Source organism: Strix aluco, chromosome 3 (assembly GCF_031877795.1).
Source record: "Strix aluco isolate bStrAlu1 chromosome 3, bStrAlu1.hap1, whole genome shotgun sequence".
Taxonomy (NCBI): Eukaryota; Metazoa; Chordata; class Aves; order Strigiformes; family Strigidae; genus Strix; species Strix aluco.
In genome coordinates, this window is record NC_133933.1 from 44,313,859 (window position 1) to 44,325,692 (window position 11,834).

The following is an 11,834-nucleotide window of genomic DNA, read 5'->3' on the forward strand; positions in this document are numbered from 1 at the left end:
TAGATGAAAGAGTGCTTATCATTTCAATGAACAGAAATCAGGTTAAAAATTAATTTAGAAAGTTGGATTAACTCCATCCATATAGGAATCGATTCAAGGTAAGGTATGGAATTACAGCAAAGCTAGTGTGTTTCTGTTCATAAATGATCAGTTAGTGACTGTTATGCTTACTGCAACTGCAGTGACTCTGATGCTTTGGGCACTTCATGGGTGGTAAATGAAGACACTACTCCTTTTATTCTGGGTGTTAAACTTAGTGTAGCAAAGGTATGACGAAGAGATAGAAGTAGTAAGCTGACAGTGTTACCTAATGGAGGCACAGGGCTATTTTGACGGTTTAATAAAAGCTATGGACTTTTTTTTGAAATTAGAAAGCTGATCTCCCTGTATGTTGAGGCAGGCAGGGTCAGCCACCTGGCCGGGGCACACCATGGCTCCTTGCAGTCACTACATCCAGGCTTCTGTTTTGCAGAAGTGCAGCAAAGGCAGGAGAATGAGTGGGTGTTGGTGTCCTGTCCCAGTGGGTTGGGGTACCCAGCCAGACCCAGGAATTTGGAAGTTTTCCCAGGTTCGCACACCAGGAATAGCAGAGAGACAAAAGACTTGCTCCAGATTACACAAGAAGACTGTGGTGGAGCAGGCTTTTTGATCCTAAACCAGTATACCCAGACAACCAGATTTACATGGTACTGGGAGAGCACACCATGCACAGTGGGCAGCACGTGGATTGAGTAAAGGAGGGGATGATCGAGACTGGTGCCTGAGTGTACAAAGGGTCATTACTCATTATTTACTAACTCAATGTCCAACCTGTACCTGCTGTCGCAACAGCGTGTGCTTTAATCATATTAGAAAAATTGCACTTCTGCTTCCAAAATCAATTTCATGGAGATGTTACCTCTATAATATACAGGGCCAGATCCTCAATAAGGCAATCAGCAGAGTTGTGTTGACTTTGGAGAAGATGTAATGATTCATATCTGCTGGGGAACTGATCCTCAATCACGGAGTGTTGAAGTAAGAGAAAATGTTGAGCTGTGATGACTGAGCAGCATCTTGAGAATGATTAACAGGCTTCCTTTCTGGGGGGGATGGGTGAAATATGGTCTATGTTCAGAGGGGTGGCACCCATCATAGACAGTAATTAAATCCCATGTGACCTTTATTTTGAAGGTTTAAGTGGAATAAAAACAGTGCATAGGAGTTAATTTTATGAGTAGGCTTTGGTCTTTAGAACACAGTGGACTCAAGTCAGAAATAAGGGAAGACTAAATAAAAATGCAACACCTAATACAAAAGAAAAAGGTTGTTACGTACCATGAAGGGACACCCGCTACATATACAAAGCAGAGGAAAAAAAAGACATCCATCGTTACCTTTTTTCCATGAACAAATGGCTGTATTTTACTGTAGGACACGCCAGGAGTGGGAAGCTCACTCCAAGGTCGATAGAAATTTTCTTCAGGGTGTGTCTGCTGGCGTACGAGGGGGGATTAGCTCCCACCCCCCCCCAGTTGCCACCCCAGCTGGAATATCACACCCCGGCGGTAGCTCTCCAGGGACAGCAGCGAGCCAGCATGTGCAGCAACTGTTTGAAGGGGGGATTAAAGCACATCGTAAAAGCTTGCGGCCAGAAGCAAGAGAGGAATGTTTTCATGAGACATCCGTAGGTTATGAAGCGCTGGGTGTGCAGACAGCTATTAAATAAAAGGCGGAGAGCAAAGCACTCACAAAGCACAGGAAACCACATGTTTATTTCTTCTCAAGAAGCCCAGTGAGCAGTAAGGCAGCAGCCCAGGCAAAGTCCTCGTCGCCCTCCCCTCGTGTCAAGCGTTCAGGTTGGCTCCTGCTGCAGATCTGCTATTCATGTGTGGCAGGTAGTGACTGGCCAGTGGTGGTTGGCAGCTATGAAGGGATGGCTGGGTGACCAGCTGTAGGGTGCTCCAGGTCCCCACCGGGCTCAGGCAGTGGTGCAGCTGCATGGCAATGTCTAGGAAACCAGGAGAGCTATAGCTATTGCCTGAACTTGGCTTGAAGGAAACAGACCTGTTTTAAATTGCCAGGGTCAGCTTGTCAACTGGACAACATGGAAAAGAAAAGTTATTGCAGCTACACTGGTATAAAGGACCTACTCCTAATTTTATGGACATTTACAGGCTGGGTTTTTAGCAATCTGCTAAGACCTATATCTATCCGTGCTTGAAATGGAGAGGCAGGAAATTTGAGTTTTGCTTTGAATATCGCTATTCCTTCTGTCATAGCTGGGGACTACAGCTGAGCAACACAGCTTCAACTTTCTCTACTCCTAACTATTCCCTTCTTTGTTTTATGAGGGTTTAAATTGTAGTTATCACTTGATATAAAGTGCGGCTGACTAACTAGTGGGTTTGCACTATACAGTACAAGGTAGGGGAGCACATGACTAAACAGAGGACAAAGAATTGCTTAAAATGGCTGAGTTCTAAAAACCTCTCCAGCCGTGACAGTACGTACTCATTTGAGGTTTTTCAAGCTGTTAAATATTTTTCAATTCAGTATTTTTATTAGTTTGTCCTGGGTCTTGTCCTTTTTTTTTTTTTTTTTTTTTTTCAATCCTCTTTCCTGTGAATTCACTCTACTAAAAATACCAACTAACGGTCTCTTTGTGTAGAGAAATCAGGTTGGTGAAAACTGGTTTTGTGCAAGCAGCATGATAAAAGGTGCATTCAGAAATATATCCAACAAGTAAGCTCTCTGCAGGGTGTAAGTCTTCTGAAAAGGGAAGCTGAATCCTGCAAACCCTTCCATTGCAGGCTTGTGCTGCTATTGAAGACAACCATGAATAAGGTTTTGCAGGATCAGGCCCCAGAGTTCAGCAAAATTTACTTCCTGGCTGCTCTCCACAGCATTTAACAGCCGAAATAAAAGAAGGAATTAATTTCTGTTTTAAATCCTTGGCAAGCAACTTCATCTCATTGCTTATCTTTTCATGGGAATCAAAGGATCCTGCCTCGTTACAGTTACTCACAGAGTAGGGGCTCGAGGGAGAGCGAAGTATTTGCTTTCTCAGATGAAAATCAGATTCTGACTGGTGGTATTTTCAATAACACTTAACAAAGCCACATTGCTAAAGAAAAGGCAATATAGTGGTTTCTCCATTTTTTCACTCTTGCCCTAAGTATGGTTCATTTTTCAGCCAAAGAGTTAACCATTTCTGCGGTACTCACCCAGCGCCCTGATCTTCCTGGTGGCTTCTATCAAACTCCGTTTTATTGTGAAGCATTGCACTTTTGGAAAATATAGCCCACCAATTTGGTGGTAAACAAGCCTTGGCTTTAAAACAAAGCTTGTTTTAATCTCCATGATCAGGCTACAGATCTGACCATGTTTTTTAACAAACCTCTTATGAAGAAATCCTATTCATGATTATTATCTATATGAGAATAAAAATGTCTAATTACCTTATATTAAATCTGTATTTATCAATTGTGGCTTTCTCTGGGAAATTGTAATTTGCAGAAATGCTCCACATTCCAGGCTGTAACAGTTGGAGGTGGATGTCCTTAAGGATGGGAAAAAAAGTTCTTTTTTAAATGGCACATTTACTAATTATAAAATGCTCTTATCTCTCTGCAGCCAAAGCCAAAATGAACATGTGCCTTGCACTAAGAAATCCCAGGATTGTCACAACTTGTGCCAGCTGTTGAGGTTATGACACCTGTGCCAGCATCGCCAGCTCTGCCCACTGTCATCTGTTCCAACTGTTCCATCTGCACTGTTTGTACCAATTCTCCCATTTCTGCATCTGTACCTTCTGCAGAAACGGGTCCAACAATGCCAGCTGTGTCATCGGTGCCAAATATGCCAGATGTTCTATTTGTCCACCCTGGGCCAAATCAATGTAGTTTTGTGCTCATTAGTTTTAGCTGGTAGATTCTATTTCACAATTTTTTGAGATGCACTTAGATCGAATCAATTCTAAATCACCACTACAACTGCTTTACATCTATCTCGCCATAAACAGAACTTTGTTTGTCATCCCATGTTCAGTCAAAATTATCTTGATCTTATTAAATTGCATGTGATGATACAAGTTCTGTCTTAATGACAAGATTATTTTTTTCCTGTAGAGGATGTAGCTGCAGAGGAACGAACAGAAACAGATAAGGGTCATGATATCCAGGCTGTAAATAATCCCCATGGTTACAGTAAAAATTGCCCACGCATTGATATACTGACTGAGAAAGGCCTGGTCCTGATCCCTTATTCCACCACTGCAGATCAGGAGAAGCCCATCTGATGTCAGTTTAGTTGCACCGAGTATGTTAAGCTGCAAGGGACAGAGGAAAACGTAGCTCTGGATGTGTACTGACCATGGACATGTTTACCAAGGCTGTGCTAAAGGTCAGCTCTCTGCACGACCATCCTGCTCAGGAGGGAGGGAGCTGTTGTGCTGCCACTGGGCCTCCACAACCACCCTGTGGTTGCACCCAGTTATAGCTTTTCTATTGGCAAGATGAACCTGTATTGATTTGGGTGACATGTGGTCTGCCTTTTCTGTGCTTCACTAATGACATAATATCGGAAAGCCAGATCCGTGAGTCACTCTTTATTTAGATTCATCACTTACTCACAGGACTGTCCCAGTTTGTGTCCTTGGCCACATCCAAAAAGATCCCACTACATTCACTGAAGGTGCTGGGACTTCTGGGTGCATCATATCCTCTGGGAGTTTGTGCTCTGGGTCAGTAAGGAAAGTCAAAATTTGCCACTCTCAAGTATCTCAAAATAAAGTTCATTCCTGCATAAGACAACAAGCCTGGGTTTTGTATCCCTGTCTAGTACCACTTAAAATCTCTAGGATGTAGGTCGTGTACTGTGGAAGAGTAGGATGTAGATGATGTATTGTGCTGGCCAAGGGTCTGCAGGTGACCGTGACTGCATGGATGCTCATTCAGCACAAGTGACAAGCCCAGACCTGATCCCCATGGGTCCCAGCTCTGACCCAGCAGTTCCGACGTGAGCTCTTGGCACCACAGTCCAACCTGTGAGTTGATGCGCACGAGGAACTGGGTGCCATCGGCACCTATGGCCCTGCGTGGGTGCAAGTGTGCTCAACAGCTTGGGAGCCATACGCAGCATCCTGGCGTCCTGGACCCACAGTGCTGGAGGTGTTGCCTGTGGTCCCATTCACGTCCCCCCCGCCGTGGCAGAATTACTCATCTCCACTGCAGACAGCAGTGTGGCACCAAAGAGACACGGCTCTGCCATGTGGGGAGCCAGAAAACGGGTTTACATAAACTCAGTCTGCCACTCCGAGCTATTGAAATGAGTGGAGCTGACAGCTCCTCGTCAGAGGAAGGTACAGATTAAAAAATAGCGAGTCAGTTAATTTAGGAAAGGGGACTGAGGCAGAGGGAAAAGAGGCATTTAACAGAGAGGAAGGCAGTAGGCACGGAAGAAGGCTGGAGTTCCAGCAGTGCCCTGGAGACGTGCATGCGGGGGACCTCTCCCACTGGCAGCGGGGACCCATGAGTGAGAGGATCCCTGTGACACTGCAGACCACTTCAGTCTTGTCCTGCAGTTGTCACAACAAATTTCATCTCAAAAGCTCCTTGAGCTTGAGGAGGTTACTGTGCACAAGAGCTCCAAAGTCCAGTCTGATCTGTTTGTTCCTTTCTTCCATGGGATTAAGAAATAGGGAGAAAAAGGAGAGAGAAAATAAGAAAGAAATATTTTCTGTGTCTGGTTTGGGTAACTGAATTGGCAGCCAATGAGAGGGACAGATTTCTAATTAAGAAATAGCTCCTGCAGCTTTTCAGGCAAAACTCTGGTTGAAATATGTGATTCATTACTTTAGAAATTCCTCGGATTTCCAGATTGTGCAACTGGAGGACACCCCGTCCCCTGGTTTGCAAGCTCTGCCATTGTGGTTGGCGACCACCTGCCAGGCATTATCTTTACTCATACGGCAAATGCCTTGACACGGGAACCATTTATTTCTATGGTGTTTACAAGTGGTCCCTGGTCTTCACTCTGACTGCTGCAAAACACCATCTGATAGTAATAACCAAATAATTCTTTCTCTGCTCTACAGTCACCTGCGTAGGCTACCCCATCACTGCACAGCTGTGAAGCAATGCACAAGCTTCAGCCCACCCCTGCCTCCTTAGCAGGGCTTCTGGAGGAGTCCTTGGAAAGCATTTCTGAGGCTGTTGTCCTCAACAGCAGAGCTGAAAAGATTTTGTCCCAGGCATAAAAAAGAACTTATTTTCTCCAAGTCAGGTTGGCTAGGACCTTTGGGGGTTTTTTTGCCTCTCTGTCACAGCCTCTGCTTCCTGCAGCCATCAGGGAGATTTGCTTGTAACCCAGAAGGCGGAACAGCTTCCCTTTCCTGCTCCGTTGGCCTTCTGCTGTCTTTTCAGTGTTTACTGCAGGTCCTGGTTTGCAATAGGGCACTGGGATGTGACTGCTCCTGTGTGGTGGCAGGAGCTGGTTATCTCCTTACTGGTTTCTGCGGTTGGCTTCAGCAGCGCAGATAGTCCCTGTCAGCAGCACCATCCCACCAGGTGTCTCAGGCATCTTCACTGGCTCCTGTGACCTGTCTCCTAAGGGAAGGGCAGTGAAGAAGGATTTGTCGCCCTGATCGTTTCATACTGCCCTTGGCAATGAGTCACATATGACATTCTTTCCATATTTCACTTAAAAAAATAAGGAGAAGTTTTGGAGGCCAGGGAGATGGATAACCAGTCTTTCCTTTGAGAGAAGGGGTTGTGGCAGAGCCCTGGGGGTGTTATCAGGTTTCAATTGTGTCCTGAAGAGATTTATTCCCTTTTTCCCTAACGGCTATTGCTTCCTCCCCTTTCAAGTCTTCTTGAATTACATGGATCACCCCCTCCTTGTCCCAAGCAGCACAGCTGACCCTTTAATCATTCTGTTTGCTACCTAGCTAGCAAATGTAGGTCACTTTTAATTATTAAAAAAAAAATAATAAATACAAGACTGGGAACATAGAGCAGCTCCCAGTTTATCTTGAGTTTAGCTTATATGCTTAAAAAGGAAAAAGAACGTGGCTGAGAGGGCTGTGTGTTAAAACCTGTCATTGTGGAGCACTAGCTATTTAAAAATACTCACTTTGCTCCTTGCCACCACTACCAATAACAGTAACATGAATGTGCACACATTCACACACCCCCAGATGATTGTCTCTTTACTACCGTGTTTGTAGGCAGCACAGGCCAGTTCCCATTAAAGTCCAACTCTTGAGTTCACTGGGCATAAATCACATTCAGGATATCTTTTTTTTGTTTAAAAGCATTTTATAAATAAACAAAAGAGTTAAAAGTGTAAAGAATTAAAAATATTTTATTTTGCATTCTTCCAACAGAGGGACTACCCAGATTGACTTAGAAGGAGAGCTTGCATGCTGGGGAAAAGCAATCTTCTCCATCCCAGTTAGCTCCTCTGGCTGGCCTGATCTTGGGACTGGCCAAAGGTCAAAAACCATCCTCATCCCACATTCAGCCTTGGCAGCTCTCTCTGTGGAGCAGGATGCTTCATCAAGAGACTCTCCTACTCTGGCTGCCCCCACAGGGGAAATTCTCAGTTAGCAGAGCTCAACAGAGCGATGGAAAAGGGACATAATCTGAACTGCGACTACGTTGAAGAATTTTATAGGGCTCCTGTTCTTTCTCAGCTTTTTTACATCTTTCTGGTTTCATCTGGGCGATGGTAACAAAGACAGAAGCATCCACTTTAAAATCCTCCAGAAGAATTCCTCAAAAAAGGAATTTCCACAGCAAACTCTGCACATGAACAGCCCAATGGGTGTGACTGGAAAGGATTTTTTTTTCTTGCAGCAGCAAACACCCAGGCTTTTGAAAAGAATGAACCCACTTCAGTATTTTTAGGTTTTATTGCATTCATTTAACGAATGTCATTACTTGCAGCTTAAAAAATGACAGTGAGTTTGTGTGAGCTTTCCTGACACTTTTTTCATTATCCTGGTGGGCAAGAGAAATAGGCGGGGGAGAGAGGAGGAAAGCAGCTGAAGGGTGCCAAAACCCGGCGAATATCTATGCAGCAAAAAACGTTTAGGTGGTACTGAAAAATTTGCAGCATTGAGCAGTGGTATTGGTTTGCCTGTAGAAACTTTTTTAAAAATATGAGAATAGCTCGTTTGTTGGGTTTTCAAAAAATATCAGATTTCACACTGGGCTGCTATGAAGGGTGGAAATTTTCTTGAAAAATTGTCATTTTATACAACTCTAATTAGCAAACTGTTCATATAAACCCACAAGCTGTGCAGCAGATTTCACTTCCAACATCTCTACAGACAAGACAGAATTTCACCTACTTATTTACTGATCATGTTGCAGCATCCTTTTCCTACTCACTGATGGCTGTCCAGTGGCTTATGTAAAATGTGGTGGTGATTTCATGGCATTTCCATTGGACAAGTGTCTGCGTGCTAAAACAAATCACCATCACTGGCACACTTCTGTTGGCAGTCTCATTAGGCAGGAACCAAGAAGCAAAAGATTGAATTATCTTTTCAGCCTGAGAGATGGTACAACCAAAGGTAATTGAAAAATGTGGATGGGGATGTTTGGGGTCTCATGCACTACTCTTTCCCTCTTGGTATACCTTTCAGAAGCATGAACATTTATGACTGTACTTTGTCCTGTTACAGACAAAATAAGAGATGCCCAAGGGGATTCAGTCATTGCAAATAAAAGCAATGTTTGCAAGCATGAGTAAATCTCAGTCACGGTACTTGGCATTTTATGTCAAATATAGCTAAAGCACAAAATTGCAAGAGATGGAAATGATTTCAGGACAGAACTGTTGTTGGAAGGTCACTCGAAAGAAGTGGAGCCCTGAGCAATGAGTCCTCCTTCTTTCAGGCCACGGGTCAGGCAGGGTTGCTTGTGTTTCATGTGTAGCCACTTGGGGATCATTAATCCTAACTGAATCCCCTGTTTCTTTGAGGTGGTAAATGCACAAATACTGGTTGGATCTCTCATTCCTCCTACAGCCAACTTGTAGCTTCCACTAGTTTCTTACATGTTTCAAAATGCATATTAATCCCCGAAAATTTTTTCACACTGGTAAAAATCCTTTAAATCTACACCTGTTGGACACCATGGCAGAGGTTGATGAGGAAAGATAACACCCGCTTAAAATCAAGTAAATTTATTTCATTCTTACTTTACTGGTAGCCCTTCTGTCATGAAAAAAGACAAAAAAAAGACAGAGCAAGAAGGGTCATACTCTGCAAATATCTGCTCAGTATTTCTAATGAAAAGTTTGCCTTCCTCTTCTAATTGTTGTATGTGATGTCACGGGAAACAGAAAACTCCCTCTAACTCTATTCATTTAATTCCGCCGCTTTTGGCAATATTTAGAGATATTGTTGTTGCATTAATGTTACTTAAACTAAATGCAATTCATTAAAACTGTTACTGGTAATATTTATTTTGCCATTCCTTTGTATGTCAATAAAATAAAATTTCCCCCAGTAGAAACAAGCCAAGTGAAAGTCACCCTATTCTCTTCACATGTCTCTGTAAACTTAAAGCATACTCAGATACGGTGTCTTGGATTTCAAGAACTAGAAAGTATATGACAATATGATTTTTTGTTCATTTTGCCTACAGTCATTGTGACTTCCAGTTTAAACTACACAGAACAATAAAATTAAACTTATATTGTTCTATTTCATATCTTTCATGTTGTATTTATCTGTACATGTCTTATTTGTTTGTTCATGTATATATACATTTACTTACAGATAGTGACGACCTCAAAGTGTGTTTTCGCAGGTGCTATATTCTCTGATTTTAGATTTTGTTATCTGCAATTTGGAGAAGCTTTAAAAACTGTTTTAAAGCTTTTCATTGTGGATAGTTATAATTTGTTTTAAATATAGAAGTCAGACAAATCCATTTTTGTTTCTCTTTCTCAGTTCTCAATAAATGCTACTCCAATAGCTCATTTGTGTTTAATATATAATTAGTAGGGCTTGGATTTTCTAAGATGCGCAAGATATAGTTGGATTTTCTAAGCTGTGCAAGATATAGTCTCTTCCAAGACCCACCAGCTCCCTTTGGACACCCGATTTGTTTTAAATCCCAAGCTGCTTTTAAATACCAGCATAACTCAATTTATGAGTATAACTTGATTTATGGGCATGAAATATCTGTTTAAATTCATATGCATTTATTTATTTTTTGATACTTTTCATTTCTTGAAGCTGCTATAAACTGAAATGAAAAAACAATAAGTAAGTGTAAAACCAATGGATCCCTTTGAAACCTAATAGCAGCAGGTTTTTATTATTTAGAGCTCTGTGGAGCATGATCACAGGTGTATTGAACCCACAATTAGGTATTTTCTGACATGGCTTTGAGTCTGTACTTTTATAAACTGGTGAGAAAGCTTTTACTGCCATTGCCAGATTATTAATCTGCCTTGCCTGATTATTCCTCTTCCTTGCAAAGGACTACAGTTGTTTTGTGTGAAAATGAGGACTCACATCCTCACTGGTTGTCTTTTCTTTCTGTTTGACTTTACAATAAAGTCATAATGATAAACCGGTGACTCTTCAATTTTATCATCTCAACAAGTCATGTAAAAACAGAAGTACAGATTCACTGCAGGATGAAATAGAAAGAAAAAGTGGTTTGGAGAATGCTCTTCTCAAAGGCTGTTATTTGAAAAGGTATATCATAGGCTCAACATATGCTTAAAAATGCAGTATTTTTTTTCACCCTGTGTCTTTTTACTCACATTTGGTTCAGCATAGCACCTGTCAGTGCATTAGAAGCTCCTGTCCATCTTGAATTATGTTGATTGTGTTTTGCCCTTCGTAACCTGTTGTCTGATACAATGCTGGGCGCTGCTATTGTCCCAGTGTTCGGCCAAGACCCTTCCCTCTTGCATTGCTCATGATCAGCTGCCTGGGTGGAAAGCCAAAGTGTCTTTCCTTTGGAAGGAAATACCTCTGCAGTGAGAGCACTATGAGGTTGATACTACTCATTTATCTGCTCTGTTTCTAGTTATTTGGGGCCAAATGCCTAGGCCTGTACTCATGGTAAACAATGATTTACTGGCTTGATGGGACTTAAACGGAAGGATAGTGAAGCACTTAGTGTGAGTTGCAGAAAACAGTCAACAGAGAAGAAAGAAACTATTTGCACAGTGGATTTGCCATCCTATTTGAGACTCAATATTTCTGCGCTTGTGCTGTCACTGGTACAGTGACATTATTTAGACATGCACTGAAGTTGAACAGTAAGAGATGGTGATAATAGAAGAACAAGTGTGGTGGAGAGAGAAGAGACCTGTCAACATTTAAAGCACAGATTCGTAACCACATCTGAAATGTTCCTTCTAACGTATTTTAACTGTAGGGATGGACAAATCTGAGGGTGCAAATCTGAAATGATTTTAAGTTCTCCACTTAATGTTTAAGTAAGATAAGATACATGGCAACACACATTCAGTGTTAGCATTGTGTCTTCTTCATTTAAGCAGAGAATCAAAGGTGTGATTGCCTAATGAGGGCACAACCAGAGACAGTTATTGAATTCCTTAATCCATTCAAATACATGCTTTCATACAGATCTAGAGAAGAGACTTTATCTCCTGAATTAAATGTTGGCTTTGTGATAACAAAGCTTGTGAAAGATCAAGAAAGATTGTGACATCAAAACTATTCATCACCAAAGAAATTTCTGAAGGCTGAAACACTGAAGCTGTATATAATTATGCACTGTCAAAGAAAGCTATCCCCATGCAGAAGACCAGCACAAGTCAAATGGAGTTTAAAGTCCTTGATCACTTTATCAGTG